This window comes from Primulina tabacum, chromosome 10, assembly GCF_025594145.1.
Source record: "Primulina tabacum isolate GXHZ01 chromosome 10, ASM2559414v2, whole genome shotgun sequence".
In the NCBI taxonomy this organism is placed as follows: domain Eukaryota; kingdom Viridiplantae; phylum Streptophyta; class Magnoliopsida; order Lamiales; family Gesneriaceae; genus Primulina; species Primulina tabacum.
This window is the reverse complement of record NC_134559.1, coordinates 38,304,104-38,320,142: the sequence shown is the minus strand read 5'-3', so window position 1 is coordinate 38,320,142 and position 16,039 is coordinate 38,304,104. Positions and strand designations below refer to the sequence as shown.

The window sequence follows — 16,039 nt, the reverse complement described above, 5'->3', positions numbered from 1 at the left end:
TTCGTTATTTTCTTTTTTTTATTTTTTTTTCTATTTTGTGGGAACATTTAGCGATTTTTGTTGTCGTGAGCCGGTTCTGTGGGGAAGGGTATGATGCAGATTGCTCTGGAGACGGTTAACTCATTAAAAACAATTATTTCGATTGTTTTAGCCTTAATTTACGTAAACGGTCGCGACACGAGGACTGCTCAGGGAGGTCACCCATCCTAGCTCTGCCATCGCGCCAGAACGCTTAACTTCATGGTTCTGATTGGGTGAGAGCAGTGCCGCGTGTTGTCCATCGCCGCCTGCTCCACATGTACTCGAAGGATATAAGAATAAACATCCCACTCAATGTCGGGTGCGATCATACCAGCACTAATGCACCGGATCCCATCAGAACTTCGAAATTATGCATGCTTGGGCGAGAGCAGTACTAGGATGGGTGACCCCTTGGGAAGTCCTCGTGTTGCACCTATTTTCGTGTTTTTCTATTTTTGATTACTTGTTGACAGACGATTTTCGGCTCAAATCATTTGAATCTCCATCGGGACCAGATAAAACATGTGAAATAAACGTGGCTCGGGCACTGCCGGATTTGGAAAAAATTGTAGTCTAATTTTATTGTAAACGGGCAAACGAACGAGACTCCTTACTCCGCAATGAGCTGGCGAGAGTTTAGCCGAATTCCTTCTCTAAGACCCTCTAATTTGCGATCATCCGCTTCTGTTGAACTTCCGTTTCCTCGAGAAATCCTCATAGGACGTTTGAAATTTGATTCATGTTCCATTTTATCGTATCGTAGGCATAATAATAGGTTTACATTCGCTATTTTCTTCTTCTTTATTTTTTTTCTATTTTCTGGGAACATTTAACGATTTTTGTTGTCGTGAGCCGGTTCTGTGCGGAATGGTATGACGCAGATTACTCCGGAGACGGTTAACACATTAAAAACAATTATTTCGACTGTTTTATCCATAATTTACGTAAACGGTCGCGACACGATGATTGCCCAGGGAGGTCACCCATCCTAGATCTGCCATCGCGCCAGAACGCTTAACTTGACGGTTCTGATTGGGAGAGAGCAGTGCCGCGTGTTGTCCATCGCCGCTTGCTCCACACGTATTCGAGGAATATAAGAATAAACATCCCACTCAATGTCGGTTGCGATCATACCAGCACTAAAGCAGCGGATCCCATCAGAACTACGAAGTTAAGCGTGCTTAGGCGAGAGTAGTACTAGGATGGGTGACCCCTGGGAAGTCCTCGTGTTACACCCTTTTTCGTGTTTTTCTATTTTTGATTACTTGTTGACAGACGATTTTCGGCTCAAATTATTTGAATCTCGATCAGGACCAGATAAGACATGTGAAATCAACGTAGCTCGGGCACTGTCGGATTTGGACAAAATTGTAGCCTAATTTGATTGTAAACGGGCAAACGAAAGAGACTTATTACTCCGCAATGAGCTGGCAAGATTTTAGCCGAATTCCTTCTCAAAGACCCTCAAATTTGCGATTTCCGCTTCTATTAAACTTCCGTTTCCTCGAGAAATCCATTTAGGAAGTCTGAAATTCGATTACGGTTACATTTTCTTCTTCTTTTTTTTCTATTTTCTAGGAACATTTAGCGATTTTTGTTGTCGTGAGCCGGTTTTGTGCGGAAGGGTATGACGCAGATTATTCTGGAGATGGTTAACTCATTAAAAACAATTATTTCGACTGTTTTAGCCATAATTTACGTAAACGGTCGCGACACGAGGAATGCCCAGGGAGGTCACCCATCCTAGCTCTGTCATCGCGCCAGAACGCTTAACTTCATGGTTTTGATTGGACGAGAATAGTGCCACGTGTTGTCCATCGCTGCCCGCTCCACACGTACTCGAGGGATATAAGAATAAACATCCCACTTAATGTCGGGTGCGATCATACCAGCACTAATGCATCGTATCCCATCAGAACTCCGAAGTTAAGCGTGCTTAGTCGAGAGCAGTACTAGGATGAGTAACCCCTGGGAAGTCCTCGTGTTACACCCCTTTTCGTGTTTTTTCTATTTTTGAATACTTGTTGACAGACGATTTTCGGCTCAAATCATTTGAATCTCGATCGGGACCAGATAAGACATGTGAAATCAACGTAGCTCGGGCAATGCCGGATTTGGACAAAATTGTAGCCTAATTTGATTGTAAATGGGCAAATGAAAGAGACTCATTACTCTGCAATGAGCTGGTAAGATTTTAGCCGAATTCCTTCTCTAAGACCCTCAAATTTGCGATTTTCCGCTTCTGTAAAGCTTCCGTTTCCTCCTGAAATCCGTTTAGGAAGCTTGAAATTCGATTCCGGTTCCATTTTATCGTATCCCAGGCATAATAATAGCTTTACATTCGCTATTTTCTTCTTGTTTTTTTTCTATTTTCTGGGAACATTTAGCGATTTTTGTTGTCGTGAGCCGGTTTTGTGCGGAAGGGTACGACGCAGATTATTCAGGAGATGGTTAACTCATTAAAAACAATTATTTCGACTGTTTTGGCCATAAGTTACGTAAACGGTCGCGACACGAGGAATGCCCTGGGAGGTCACCCATCCTAGCTCTGTCATCGCGCCAGAACGCTTAACTTCATGGTTCTAATTGGGCGAGAGCAGTGCCACGTGTTGTCCATGGCCGCCTGCTCCACACGTACTCGAGGGATATAAGAATAAACATCCCACTCAATGTCGGGTGCGATCATACGAGCACTAATGCACCGGATCCCATCAGTACTCAGAAGTTAAGCGTGCTTCGGCGAGAGCAGTACTAGGATGGGTAACCCCCTTGAATGTCCTCGTGATGCATCCCTTTTCGTGTTTTTCTATTTTTGATTACTTGTTGACAGAAGATTTTCGGCTGAAATTAAGCGTGCTTGGGCGAGAGCAGTACTAGGATGGGTTACCCCCTAGGAAGTCCTCGTGTTGCACCCCTTTTCGCGTTTTTCCATTTTTAATTACTTGTTGACAGACGAATTTCGGCTCAAATCATCTGAATCTCGATCAGGACCAGATAAAACATGTGAAATCAACGTAGCTCAGGCACTGTCGGATTTGGACAAAATTTTAGCCTAATTAGATTGTAAACGGGCAAACGAACGAGACTCATTACTCAACAATGAGCTGACGAGAGTTTAGCCGAATTCTTTCTCTAAGACTCTGTAATTTGCCATTTTCCGCTTCTGTTAAGCTTCCGTTTCCTCGAGAAATCCGCTTAAGAAGTTCCAAATTCGATTCTGGTTCCATTTTTTCGTATCCCAAACATAATAATAGCTTTACATTTGTTATTTTCTTCTTCTTATTTTTTTTTCTATTTTCTGGGAACATTTAGCGATTTTTGTTATCGTGAGCCAGTTCTATACGGAAGGGTATTGCGCAGATTACTCCGGAGACGGTTAACTTATTAAAAACAATTATTTCGACTGTTTTATCCATATTTTACGTAAACGGTCGCGACACGAGGACTGCCCAGGGAGGTCCACCCATCCTAGCTCTGCCATCGCGCCAGAAAGCTTAACTTCATGGTTCTGATTGGGGGAGAGCAGTGCCGCGTGTTGTTCCTCGCCGCCCGCTCCACACGTACTCAAAAGATATAAGAATAAACATCCCACTCAATGTCGGGTGCGATCATACCAGCACTAATGCACCGGATCCCATCAGAACTCCGAAGTTAAGCGTGCCTGGGCGACAGCAGAACTAGGATGGGTGGCCCCCTGGAAAGTCCTCGTGTTGCACGTCTTTTCGTGTTTTTCTATTTTTGATTATTTGTTGACAGACGATTTTCGGCTGAAGTTAAGCGTGCTTGGGCGAGAGCAGTACTAGGATAGGTGACCCCCTAGGAAGTCCTCGTGTAGCATCCCTTTTCGTGTTTTCCATTTTTAATTACTTGTTGACAGACGAATTTCGGCTCAAATCATCTGAATCTCGGCCGGGACCAGATAAGACATGTGAAATCAACGTAGCTCGGGCATTGCCGGATTTGGACAAAATTGTTGCCTAATTTGATTGTAAACGGGCAAACGAACGAGACTCATTACTCCGCAATGAGCTGGCGAGATTTTAGCCGAATTCTTTCTCTAAAACCCTCTAATTTTCGATTTTCCGCTTCTGTTAAGCTTCCGTTTGCTCGAGAAATCCGCTTAGGAAGTTCGAAATTCGATTCTGGTTCCATTTTATCGTATCCCAGGCAAAATAATAGCTTTACATTCGCTATTTTCTTTTTCTTATTTTTTTTTCTATTTTCTGGGAACATTTAGCAATTTTTGTTGTCGTGAGCCGGTTCTGTGCGGAAAGGTATGAAGCAGATTACTTCGGAGACGGTTAACTCATTAAAAACATTTATTTCTACTGTTTTATCCATAATTTACGTAAACGATTGCGACACGAGGACTGCCCAGGGAGGTCACCCATCCTCGCTACGCCTTCGCGCCAGGACGCTTCACTTCATGGTTCTAATTGGGTGAGAGCAGTGCCGCGTGTTGTCCATCGCCCGCTCCACATGTACTCAAAGGATATAAGAATAAACATCCCACTCAATGTCGGGTGCGATCATACCAGCAATAATGCACCGCATCCCATCAGAACTCTGAAGTTAAGCGTGCTTGGGCGAGAGCAGTACTAGGATGGGTGACCCCCTGGAATGTTCTTGTGATGCATCCCTTTTCGTGTTTTTCTATTTTTGATTACTTGTTGACAGAAGATTTTCGGCTGAAGTTAAGCGTGCATGGGCGAGAGCAGTACTAGGATGGGTGACCCCCTAGGAAGTCCTCGTGTAGCACCCCTTTTCGTGTTTTCCATTTTTAATTACTTGTTGACAGACGAATTTCGGCTCAAATCATCTGAATCTCGAACGGGACCAGATAAGACATGTGAAATCAACGTTGCTCGCGCATTGCCGGATTTGGACAAAATTGTTGCCTAATTTGATTGTAAACGGGCAAACGAACGAGACTCATTACTCCGCAATGAGCTGGCGAGATTTTAGCCGAATTCCTTCTCTAAAACCCTCTAATTTTCGATTTTCCGCTTCTGTTAAGCTTCCGTTTGCCCGAGAAATCCGCTTAGGAAGTTCGAAATTCGATTCTGGTTCCATTTTATCGTATCTCAGGCAAAATAATAGCTTTACATTCGCTATTTTCTTCTTCTTATTTTTTTTTCTATTTTCTGGGAACATTTAGCGATTTTTGTTGTCGTGAGCCGGTTCTGTGCGGAAAGGTATGAAGCAGATTACTTCGGAGACGGTTAACTCATTAAAAACAATTATTTCTACTGTTTTATCCATAATTTACGTAAACGATTGCGACACGAGGACTGCCCAGGGAGGTCACCCATCCTCGCTACGCCTTCGCGCCAGGACGCTTCACTTCATGGTTCTAATTGGGTGAGAGCAGTGCCGCGTGTTGTCCATCGCCCGCTCCACATGTACTCAAAGGATATAAGAATAAACATCCCACTCAATGTCGGGTGCGATCATACCAGCAATAATGCACCGCATCCCATCAGAACTCTGAAGTTAAGCGTGCTTGGGCGAGAGCAGTACTAGGATGGGTGACCCCCTGGAATGTCCTTGTGATGCATCCCTTTTCGTGTTTTTCTATTTTTGATTACTTGTTGACAGATGATTTTCGGCTGAAGTTAAGCGTGCATGGGCGAGAGCAGTACTAATATGGGTGACCCCCTAGGAAGTCCTCGTGTTGCACCCCTTTTCGTGTTTTTTCATTTTTAATTACTTGTTGACAGAAGAATTTCGGCTCAAATCATCTGAATCTCGATCAGGACCAGATAAAACTTGTGAAATCAACGTAGCTCGGGCACTGCCGGATTTGGACAAAATTGTAGCCTAATTAGATTGTAAACGGGCAAACGAACGAGACTCATTACTCCGCAATGAGCTGGCGAGAGTTTAGCCGAATTCTTTCTCTAAGACCCTCTAATTTGCCATTTTCCGCTTCTGTTAAGCTTCCGTTTCCTCGAGAAATCTGGTTAGGAAGTTCGAAATTCGATTTTGGTTCCTTTTTATCGTATCCCAAGCATAATAATAACTTTACATTCGTTATTTTCTTCTTCTTATTTTTTTTCTATTTTCTGGGAACATTTAGCGATTTTGTTGTCGTGAGCCGGTTCTGTGCGGAAGGGTATGACGCAGATTATTCTGGAGATGTTTAACTCATTCAAAACAATTATTTCGACTGTTTTAGCCATAATTTACGTAAACGGTCGCGACACAAGGAATGCAAAGGGAGGTCACCCATCCTAGCTCTGTCATCGCGCTAGAACGCTTAACTTCGTGGTTCTGATTGGGCGAGAGCAGTGCCGCATGTTGTCCATCGCCGCCCGCTCCACACGTACTCGAGGGATATAAGAATAAACATCCCACTCAATGTCGGGTGCGATCATACCAGCCCTAATGCACCGGAACATTAGAACTCCGAAGTTAAGCGTGCTTGGGCTAGAGCAGTACTAGGATGGGATACCCCCTGGGATGTCCTCGTGATGAACCCTATGTGTTTTTCTATTTTTGAATACTTGTTGACAGACGATTTTCGGCTGAAGTTAAGCGTGCTTGGGCGAGAGCGGTACTAGGATGGGTGACCCCCTAGGAAGTCCTCGTGTTGCACCCCTTTTCGTGTTTTTCCATTTTTAATTACTTGTTGACAGACGAATTTCGGCTCAAATCATCTGAATCTCGATCAGGACTAGATAAAACATGTGAAATCAACGTAGCTCGAGTATTGCCGGATTTGGACAAAATTGTAGCCTAATTTGATTGTAAACGGGCAAACGAACGACACTCCTAACTCCGCAATGAGCTGGCGAGAGTTTAGCCGAATTCCTTCTCTAAGACCCTCAAATTTGCTATTTTCCGCTTCTGTTAAGCTTCCGTTTCCTCGAGAAATCCGCATAGGAAGTTTGAAATTCGATTCCGATTCCATTTTATCGTATCCTAAGAATAATAATAGCTTTACATTCGCTATTTCTTCTTCTTATTTTTTTTTTCTATTTTCTGGGAACATTTAGCGATTTTTGTTGTCGTGAGCCGATTCTGTGCAGAATGGTATGACGCAGATTACTCCGGAGACGGTTAACACATTAAAAACAATTATTTCGACTGTTTTATCCATAATTTACGTAAACGGTCGCGACACGATGATTGCCCAGGGAGGTCACCCATCCTAGATCTGCCATCGCGCCAGAACGCTTAACTTGACGGTTCTGATTGGGAGAGAGCAGTGCCGCGTGTTGTCCATCGCCGCTTGCTCCACACGTACTCGAGGGATATAAGAATAAACATCCCACTCAATGTCGGGTGCGATCATACCAGCACTAAAGCACCGGATCCCATCAGAACTACGAAGTTAAGCGTGCTTAGGCGAGAGTAGTACTAGGATGGGTGACCCCTGGGAAGTCCTCGTGTTACACCCTTTTTCGTGTTTTTCTATTTTTGATTACTTGTTGACAGACGATTTTCGGCTCAAATTATTTGAATCTCGATCAGGACCAGATAAGACATGTGAAATCAACGTAGCTCGGGCACTGTCGGATTTGGACAAAATTGTAGCCTAATTTGATTGTAAACGGGCAAACGAAAGAGACTTATTACTCCGCAATGAGCTGGCAAGATTTTAGCCGAATTCCTTCTCAAAGACCCTCAAATTTGCTATTTTCCGCTTCTGTTAAGCTTCCGTTTCCTCGAGAAATCCGCATAGGAAGTTTGAAATTCGATTCCGATTCCATTTTATCGTATCCTAAGAATAATAATAGCTTTACATTCGCTATTTCTTCTTCTTATTTTTTTTTTCTATTTTCTGGGAACATTTAGCGATTTTTGTTGTCGTGAGCCGATTCTGTGCAGAATGGTATGACGCAGATTACTCCGGAGACGGTGAACTCATTAAAAACAATTATTTCGACTGTTTTATCCATAATTTACGTAAACGGTCACAACACGAGGATTGCCCAGGGAGGTCACCCATCCTAGCTCTGCCATCGCGCCAGAAAGCTTAACTTCATGGTTCTGATTGGGCGAGAGAAGTGCCGCGTGTTGTCCATCGCAGCCCGGTCCACACGTACTCGAGGGATATAAGAATAAACATCCCATTCAATGTCTGGTACGATCATACCAGCACTAATGCACCGGATCCCATCAGAACTACCAAGTTAAGCGTGCCTGGGCGAGAGAAGTACTAGGATGGATGACCCCCTAAGAAGTCCTCGTGTTGCACCCCTTTTCGTGTTTTTCTATTTTTGATTACTTGTTGACAGACAATTTTAGGCTCAAATCATCTGAATCTCGATCGAGATCGGATAAGACATGTGAAATCAACGTAGTACGGGCACTGCCGGATTTGAACAAATTTGTAGGCTAATTTGATTGTAAACGGGCAAACGAACGAGCCTCATTACTCCGCAATGATCTGACGAGAGCAGTACTAGGATGGGTGGCCCCCTGGAAAGTCCTCGTGTTGCACGCCTTTTCGTGTTTTTCTATTTTTGATTACTTGTTGACAGACGATTTTCAGCTCAAATCTTCTGAATCTCGATCTGGACCAGATAAGACATGTGAATTCAACGTATCTCGGGCACTGCTGGGTTTGGACAAAATTGTAGGCTAATATGATTGTAAACGGGCAAACGAACGAGACTCATTACTCCGCAATGAGCTGGCGATATTTTAGCCGAATTCCTTCTCTAAGACCCTCTAATTTTCGATTTTCCGCTTCTGTTAAGCTTCCGTTTCTTCGAGAAATCTGCTTAGGAAGTTCGAAATTCGATTTCGGTTCTATTTTATCGTATCCCAGGCATAATAATAGCTTTACATTCGCTATTTTCTTCTTCTTATTTTTTTTTCTATTTTTTTCTGGGAACATTTAGTGATTTTTGTTGTCGTGATCCGGTTCTGTGTGGAAATGTATGACGAAGATTACTCCGGAGACAGTTAACTCATTAAAAACAATTATTTCGACTGTTTTATCCATAATTTTCGTAAACGGTCGCGACACGAGGACTGCCCAGGGAGTTCACCCGTCCTAGCTTAGCCATCGCGCCAGAACGCTTAACTTCATGATTCTTATTGGACGAGAGCAGTTCGGGCACTGCCGGATTTTGATTATTTGTTGACATACGATGTTTGGCTCAAATCATCTGAATCTCGATCGTGAATAGATAAGACATGTGAAATCAACGCAGCTCGGGCACTGCCGGATTTGGAGAAAATTGTAGGCTAATTTGATTGTAAATGGGCAAACGAACGAGACTCGTTACTCCGCAATGAGATGGCAAGATTTTAGCCGAATTCCTTCTCTAAGTCCCTCAAAATTGCGATTTTACGCTTCTGTTAAGCTTCCGTTTCATCAAGAAATCCGCTTAGGAAGTTCGAAATTCGATTCCGGTTCCATTTTATCGTATCCCAGGCATAATAATAGCTTTTCATTCGCTATTTTCTTTTTCTTATTTTTTTTTATTTTTTGGGAACATTTAGCGATTTTTGTTGTCGTGAGCCGGTTCTGTGCGGAAGGGTATGACGTTGATTACTCTGGAGACTTTTAACTCATTAAAAACAATTATTTCGATTGTTTTATCCATAATTTACGTAAACGGTCGTGACACGAGGACATTCAAGGGAGGTCACCCATCCTAGATCTGCCATCAATTTTCTTCTTCTTATTTTTTTTTCTATTTTTTGGGAACATTAAGCGATTTTTGTTGTCGTGAGCCGGTTCTGTGCGGAAGGATATGACATAGAATACTCCGGAAACGGTTAACTCATTAAAAACAATTATTTCAACTGTTTTATACATAATTTACGTAAACGGTCACGACATGAGGACTTCCCAGGGAGGTCACCCATCCTAGCTCTGCCATCGCGCCAGAACGCTTAACTTCATGGTTCTGATTGGGCGAGAGCATTGCCGCGTGTTGTCCATCACCACACGCTCCACACGTACTCGAGGGATATAAGAATAAACATCCCACTCAATGTCTATTGCGATTATACCAGCACTAATGCACCGGATCCCATCAGAACTCCGAAGTTAAGCAAGCTTGGGCGAGATCAGTACTAGGAAGGGTGACCCCTGGGAACTCCTCGTGTTGCACCCTATTTCGTGTTTTTATATTTTTGATTACTTGTTGACAGACGATTTTCGGCTCAAATAATCTGAATCTCGATCGGGACCAGATAAGACATGTGAAATCAACGTAGCTCGGGCATTGTCGGATTTGGACAAAATTGTAGGCTAATTTGATTGTAAACGGGCAAACGATCGAGACTCGTTACTCCGCAATGAGCTGGCGAGATTTTAGCCAAATTCCTTTTCTAAGACCCTCTAATTTGCGATTTTTCGCTTCTGCTAAGCTTCTGTTTCCTCGAGAAATCCGCTTAGGAAGTTCGAAAATCGATTTTGGTTCCATTTTATCGTATCCCAGGCATAATAATAGCTTTTCATTCGCTATTTTTTTATTCTTATTTTTTTTTCTATTTTCTGTGAACATTTAGCGATTTTTGTTGTCGTGAGCCGGTTCTGTGCGGAAGGGTATGACGCACATTACTCCTGAGACGGTTAACTCATTAAAAACAATTATTTCGACTGTTTTATCCATAATTTACGTAAACGGTCGCGACACGAGGACTTCCCAGGGAGGTCACCCATCCTAGCTCTGCCATCGCGCCAGAACGCTTAAATTCAAGGTTCTGATTGGGCGAGAGCAGAGCCGCGTGTTGTCCATCGCCGCCCGCTCCACACGTACTCGAGGGGTATAAGAATAAACATCCCACTCAATGTCGGGTGCGAACATACCAGCACTAATACACCGGATCCCATCAGAACTCCGAAGTTAAGCGTGCTTGGGCAAGAGCAGTTGTAGAGGCCCGAAATTCGTACTTGAAAATTTTGAAATTTTCTTTTTAAATAAATAAAATGCCTCATTCATAAAATAAACTGAATAAAAGTTTTAATGCTTAATGCAACAGCGGAATAAAAGTTTTAAATGTCGAAATAGCAGCGGAAGTAAATATCTGTTTCAAAACAACAACTTAAAATAATTCATCGCGATAAAAATGAGTTTGCGTAAAAATGAAAAATAAACTGATAAATGAGGTTCTCGGGTTCCTACTATTGCCGACCCAAGCTAGCTCACTGGTCCCCGCCCTCGGTCTAGACCTCATCAAGACCTACAACAATCAAGTCTAGTGCTATTTTTTTATTTTTATTTTTTTTTATATTTTCTGGTAATATTTAGCGATTTTTGATGTCGTGAGCCGGTTCTGTGTGAAAGGGTACGACACAGATTACTCCGGAGACGGTTAACTCATTAAAAATAATTATTTCGACTGTTTTAGCCATAATTTACGTAAAATTTCGCGACACGAGGACTTCCCAGGGAGGTCACCCATCCTAGCTCTCCCATCGCGCCAGAACGCTTAACTTCATGGTTCTGATTGGGCGAGAGCAGTGCCGCGTGTTGTCAATCGCCGCCCGCTCCACACGTACTTGAGAGATCTAAGAATAAACATCCCACTCAATGTCGGGTGTGATCATACCAGCACTAATGCACCGGATCCCATCAGAACTCCGAAGTTAAGCGTGCTTGGCGAGAGCAGTATTAGGATTGGTGACCCCCTGAGAAGTCCTCGTGTTGCATCCCTTTTCGCGTTTTTCTATTTTTGATTACTTGTTGACAGACGATTTTCGGCTCAAATCATCTGAATCTCGAACGGGACCAGATAAGACATGTGAAATCAACGTAGCTCGGGCACTACCGGATTCGGACAAAATTGTAGGCTAATTTGATTGTAAACGGGCAAAACGAACGAGACTCGTTACTCCGCAATAAGATAGCGAGATTTTAGCCGAATTCCTTCTCTAAGACCCTCTAATTTGCGATTTTTCGTTTCTGTTAGGCTTCCGTTTCTTCGAGAAATCTGCTTAGGATGTTCGAAATTCGATTCCGGTTCCATTTTATCGTATCCCAGGCATAATAATAGCTTTACATTCGTTATTTTCTTCTTCTTATTTTTTCTCTATTATCTGGGAAAATTTAGCGATTTTTGTTGTCGTGAGCCGGTTCTGTGCGGCAGGGTATGACGTAGATTACTCCGGATTCGGTTAACTCATTAAAAACAATTATTTCGACTGTTTTATCCATAATTTACGTAAACGGTCGCGACACGAGGACTTCCCAGGGAGGTCACCCATCCTAGATCTGCCATCGCGCTAGAACGCTTAACTTCATTGTTCTCATTGGGCGAGAGCAGTGCCGCGTGTTGTCCATCGCAGCCCACTCCACACGTACTCGAGGGATATAAGAATATACATCCCACTCAATGTCGAGTGCGATCGTACCTGCACTAATGCACCGGATCCAATCAGAACTCCGAAGTTAAGCGTACTTGGGCGAGACCAGTACTAGGAAGGGTGACCCCCTGGAAAGCCTCGTGTTGCACCACTTTTCGTGTTTTTCTATTTTTGATTACTTGTTGATAGACAATTTTCGTCTTAAATCATCTGAATCTCGATCAGGACCAAATAAGACATGTGAAATCAACGTAGCTCGGGAACTGCCGGATTTGGACAAAATTGTAGGCTAATTTGATTGTATACGGGCAAACGAACGAGACTCATTACTCCGCAATAAGCTGGAGAGATTTTAGCCGAATTCCTTCTACAAGACCCTCTAATTTGCGATTTTTCACTTATGTTAAGCTTCTGTTTCCTCGAGAAATCCGCCTAGGAAGTTCGAAATTCAATTCCGGTTCCATTTTATCGTATCCCAGGCATAAAAATAGCTTTACATTTGTTATTTTCTTCTTCTTATGTTTTTCTATTTTCTGGGAACGTTTAGCGATTTTTGTTGTCATGAGCCGGTTCTGTGCGGAAGGATATGACGCAGATTACTCCGGAGACGGTTAACTCATTAAAAATAATTATTTCGACTGTTTTATCCATAATTTACGTAAACGGTCGCGACACGAGGACTTCCCAGGGAGGGCACCCATCCTAGCTCTACCATCGCGCCAGAACGCTTAACTTCATGGTTCTTATTGGGCGAGAGCAGAGCCGCGTTTTGTCCATCGTCGCCCGCTCCACACGTACTCGAGGGATATAAGAATAAACATCCCACTCAATGTCGGATGCGATCATACCAGCACTAATGCAACGGATCCCATCAGAACTCTTAAGTTAAGTGTGCTTGGGCGAGAGCAGTACTAGGATGGGTGAACCCCTGGAAGTCCTCGTGTTGCACACGTACTCGAGGGATATAAGAATAAATATCCTTGTCAATGTTGGGTGCAATCTTACCAGCACTAATGCACCGGATCCCATCATAATTCCGAAGTTAAGCGTGCTTGGGCGAGAGTAATACTAGGATGGGTGACCCCTTGGGAAGTCCTAGTAATTGCACCCCTTTTCGTGTTTTTCTATTTTTGATTACTTGTTGACAGACGATTTTCGGCTCAAATAATCTGAATCTCGATCGGGACCAGATAAGACATGTGAAATCAACGTAGCCCGGGCACTACCGGAATTGGACAAAATTGTAGCCTAATTTGATTTTAAAAGGGCAAACGAACGAAAATCATTATTCCGCAATGAGCTGGCGAGATTTTTGCCGAATTCCTTCTCTAAGACCTTCTAATTTGCGATTTTCCGCTTCTGTTAAGCATCTGTTTCCTCGAGAAATCCGTTTAAGAAGACCGAAATTCGATTCCGATTCCATTTTATCGTATCACAGTTCTATGCGGAAGGGTATGACGTAGATTACTCCGGAGGCTGTTAACTCAATAAAAACAATTATTTCGACTGTTTTATCCATAATTTACGTAAACGGTTGCTACACAAGGACTTCCCAGAGAGGTCACCCATCCTAGCTCTGCCACCACGCTAGAACGCTTAACTTCATGGTTCTGATTGGGCGAGAGCAGTGCTGCGTGTTGTCCATCGCCGCCCGCTCCACACGTACTCGAGGGATATAAGAATAAACATCCCACTTAATGTCGTGTGCGATCATACCTGCACTAATGCACAGGATCCCATAAGAACTCCGAAGTTAAGTGTGCTTGGGCGAGTGCAGTACTTGGATGGGTGACCCCATCGGAAGTCCTCGTGTTGCACGCCTTTTTCGTGTTTTTCTATTTTTGATTACTTGTTGACAGACGTTTTTTGGCTCAAATCATCTGAATCTCGATCGGGACCAGATAAGACATGTGAAATCAACGTAGCTCGGGCACTACCGGATTTGGACCAAATTGTAGTCTAATTTGATTGTAAACGGGCAAACGAACAAGACTCATTACTCCGCAATGAGCTGGCGAGATTTTAGCCGAATTCATTCTCTAAGACCCTCTAATTTTCGATTTTCTGTTTCTGTTAAGCTTCTATTTCCTCAAGAAATCCATTTAGGAATTCCGAAATTCGATTCCGGTTCCATTTTATTCTATCTCAGGCATAATAATAGCTTTACATTCGCTATTTTTTTCTTCTTATTTTTTTCTATTTTCTGGGAAAATTTAGCTATTTTTGTTGTCGTGAGCCGGTTCTGTGCGGAAGGGTATGACGCAGATTACTCAGGAGACGGTTAACACATTAAAAACAATTATTTCGACTGTTTTATCCATAATTTACGTAAACGGTCGTGACACGAGGACTTCCCAGGGTGGTCAACCATCCTATATCTGCCATCGCGCTAGAACGCTTAACTTCATGGTTCTGATTGGGCGAGAGCAGTGCCGCGTGTTGTCCATCGCCGCCTCCTCCACACGTACTCGAGGGATATAAGAATATACATCCCACTCAATGTCGGGTGCGATCATACCAGGACTAATGTGGGGACCCGGACGCTAATCATCTTCTTAATCATCTTTGGGATTTAATTATCAATTAAGATAATCAGGGTCTAAAAATTTTTCTTTTTTTAAAATGTAAGTGCGGAACGTAATGGAATTAACTAATATACATCTCAGTATAAAAGTACAATAATGTACAACAATTATTCAAACTAGTCTAAGGTTTAACTACTAAATTTCAAGTATTAAACCAAGTCTACATCCAAGACCGGAATCACCACTCTAATCTCGATCTCTCATCATCCTCTTGACCCTGATCCTGTCACTCCTGTTGTCATGCACACATACAAACAAGACAACAGCCGGATACTCCGGTGAGAATAAATCCCAGTATAAATAATGTATACAAGCAGTTAACTGAATTAACATAAAAGCATGAATTATATCTTATCACATGTAGCATAGTCAATAACATGTATCAATACCAATCTGTAAATAAAACATGAATCGTAATCTACGAAACATAAACCAATACGGATCTGTAAATCAAGTTCTAGTCTCGATATCTAAGACTCGACTCATCTCTTATTCTAATCTAGGGATCCCGATCTAATTTAGACTTTGGTATGCTGTATCGAATGTCTACAATAGACGTCGATCTACATCTAAGCTCATCGATACACCGTAAGTCTAGAGTCTACGCGGTTCTGACAAAGCCTCGGCGATTCTGCCCTAGCTAGGCGGATCTGCCCTAGACTCAAACTCTGGCTCTACAATAATTCAATAGACTAAACATATCAATCTGATAATCTGCAAATATCAATGCAATAAGGTAAAGTATGTGATTTTGGGAAACTCAAGTCAAACCTAACTCGAGTTGTGCAATCCCGAATCAACATTTATTTATACCTTTATCTTCTCGATCCGACGAAGACGAAGTCTCGTATTCCAATCTGTCCATAACCAGTCTGGCAATGACAATCGCATAAATACAATATTAGTATATAAATCAATTCAAGACTTGTTCTGATCAATACTCAAACCAATACATAATCTGATCCATATCTGAACAAGGCACAATCTAATTAATATCAACGATATCACGATACAATCGAAATCATTACTGAATCTGATCAATCTAAATCAATACTGAATCTGATCAATATCAATCTACTGATGTTTCGACGGCATAACAATACAGTCACGATAACCCCGTCTATCTCAACATCACAGATATAATATCAGAATTCATAAC

General features: G+C 42.6%; 8 non-coding genes and 8 pseudogenes across 8 annotated transcripts; all 16 read left to right on the top strand.

Annotated features, from left to right (window-relative positions):
• The first annotated feature begins 338 nt into the window (after positions 1-338).
• LOC142507886 (5S ribosomal RNA) lies at positions 339-457 on the top strand. Its single transcript, XR_012806126.1, has one exon. It is a non-coding gene; the product is annotated as a 5S ribosomal RNA (ribosomal RNA).
• A 684-nt stretch (positions 458-1,141) lies between these two features.
• On the top strand, positions 1,142-1,259 carry LOC142509468 (5S ribosomal RNA). Its single transcript, XR_012807640.1, has one exon. It is a non-coding gene; the product is annotated as a 5S ribosomal RNA (ribosomal RNA).
• A 637-nt stretch (positions 1,260-1,896) lies between these two features.
• LOC142511711 (5S ribosomal RNA) lies at positions 1,897-2,014 on the top strand (annotated as a pseudogene).
• Positions 2,015-2,695: 681 nt separating this feature from the next.
• Positions 2,696-2,814, top strand: LOC142511189 (5S ribosomal RNA; annotated as a pseudogene).
• An 807-nt stretch (positions 2,815-3,621) lies between these two features.
• Positions 3,622-3,740, top strand: LOC142510013 (5S ribosomal RNA). Its single transcript, XR_012808154.1, has one exon. It is a non-coding gene; the product is annotated as a 5S ribosomal RNA (ribosomal RNA).
• Positions 3,741-4,542: 802 nt separating this feature from the next.
• LOC142511164 (5S ribosomal RNA) lies at positions 4,543-4,661 on the top strand (annotated as a pseudogene).
• An 802-nt stretch (positions 4,662-5,463) lies between these two features.
• On the top strand, positions 5,464-5,582 carry LOC142511307 (5S ribosomal RNA; annotated as a pseudogene).
• Positions 5,583-6,386: 804 nt separating this feature from the next.
• Positions 6,387-6,503, top strand: LOC142512652 (5S ribosomal RNA; annotated as a pseudogene).
• An 803-nt stretch (positions 6,504-7,306) lies between these two features.
• LOC142517545 (5S ribosomal RNA) lies at positions 7,307-7,424 on the top strand. Its single transcript, XR_012813286.1, has one exon. It is a non-coding gene; the product is annotated as a 5S ribosomal RNA (ribosomal RNA).
• A 684-nt stretch (positions 7,425-8,108) lies between these two features.
• LOC142509991 (5S ribosomal RNA) lies at positions 8,109-8,227 on the top strand. Its single transcript, XR_012808133.1, has one exon. It is a non-coding gene; the product is annotated as a 5S ribosomal RNA (ribosomal RNA).
• Positions 8,228-9,982: 1,755 nt separating this feature from the next.
• On the top strand, positions 9,983-10,100 carry LOC142510669 (5S ribosomal RNA; annotated as a pseudogene).
• A 1,427-nt stretch (positions 10,101-11,527) lies between these two features.
• LOC142508771 (5S ribosomal RNA) lies at positions 11,528-11,645 on the top strand. Its single transcript, XR_012806974.1, has one exon. It is a non-coding gene; the product is annotated as a 5S ribosomal RNA (ribosomal RNA).
• Positions 11,646-12,329: 684 nt separating this feature from the next.
• On the top strand, positions 12,330-12,447 carry LOC142511283 (5S ribosomal RNA; annotated as a pseudogene).
• A 682-nt stretch (positions 12,448-13,129) lies between these two features.
• On the top strand, positions 13,130-13,247 carry LOC142511847 (5S ribosomal RNA; annotated as a pseudogene).
• A 39-nt stretch (positions 13,248-13,286) lies between these two features.
• Positions 13,287-13,406, top strand: LOC142508289 (5S ribosomal RNA). Its single transcript, XR_012806510.1, has one exon. It is a non-coding gene; the product is annotated as a 5S ribosomal RNA (ribosomal RNA).
• Positions 13,407-13,997: 591 nt separating this feature from the next.
• LOC142516793 (5S ribosomal RNA) lies at positions 13,998-14,116 on the top strand. Its single transcript, XR_012812568.1, has one exon. It is a non-coding gene; the product is annotated as a 5S ribosomal RNA (ribosomal RNA).
• The last annotated feature ends 1,923 nt before the right edge of the window (positions 14,117-16,039 follow it).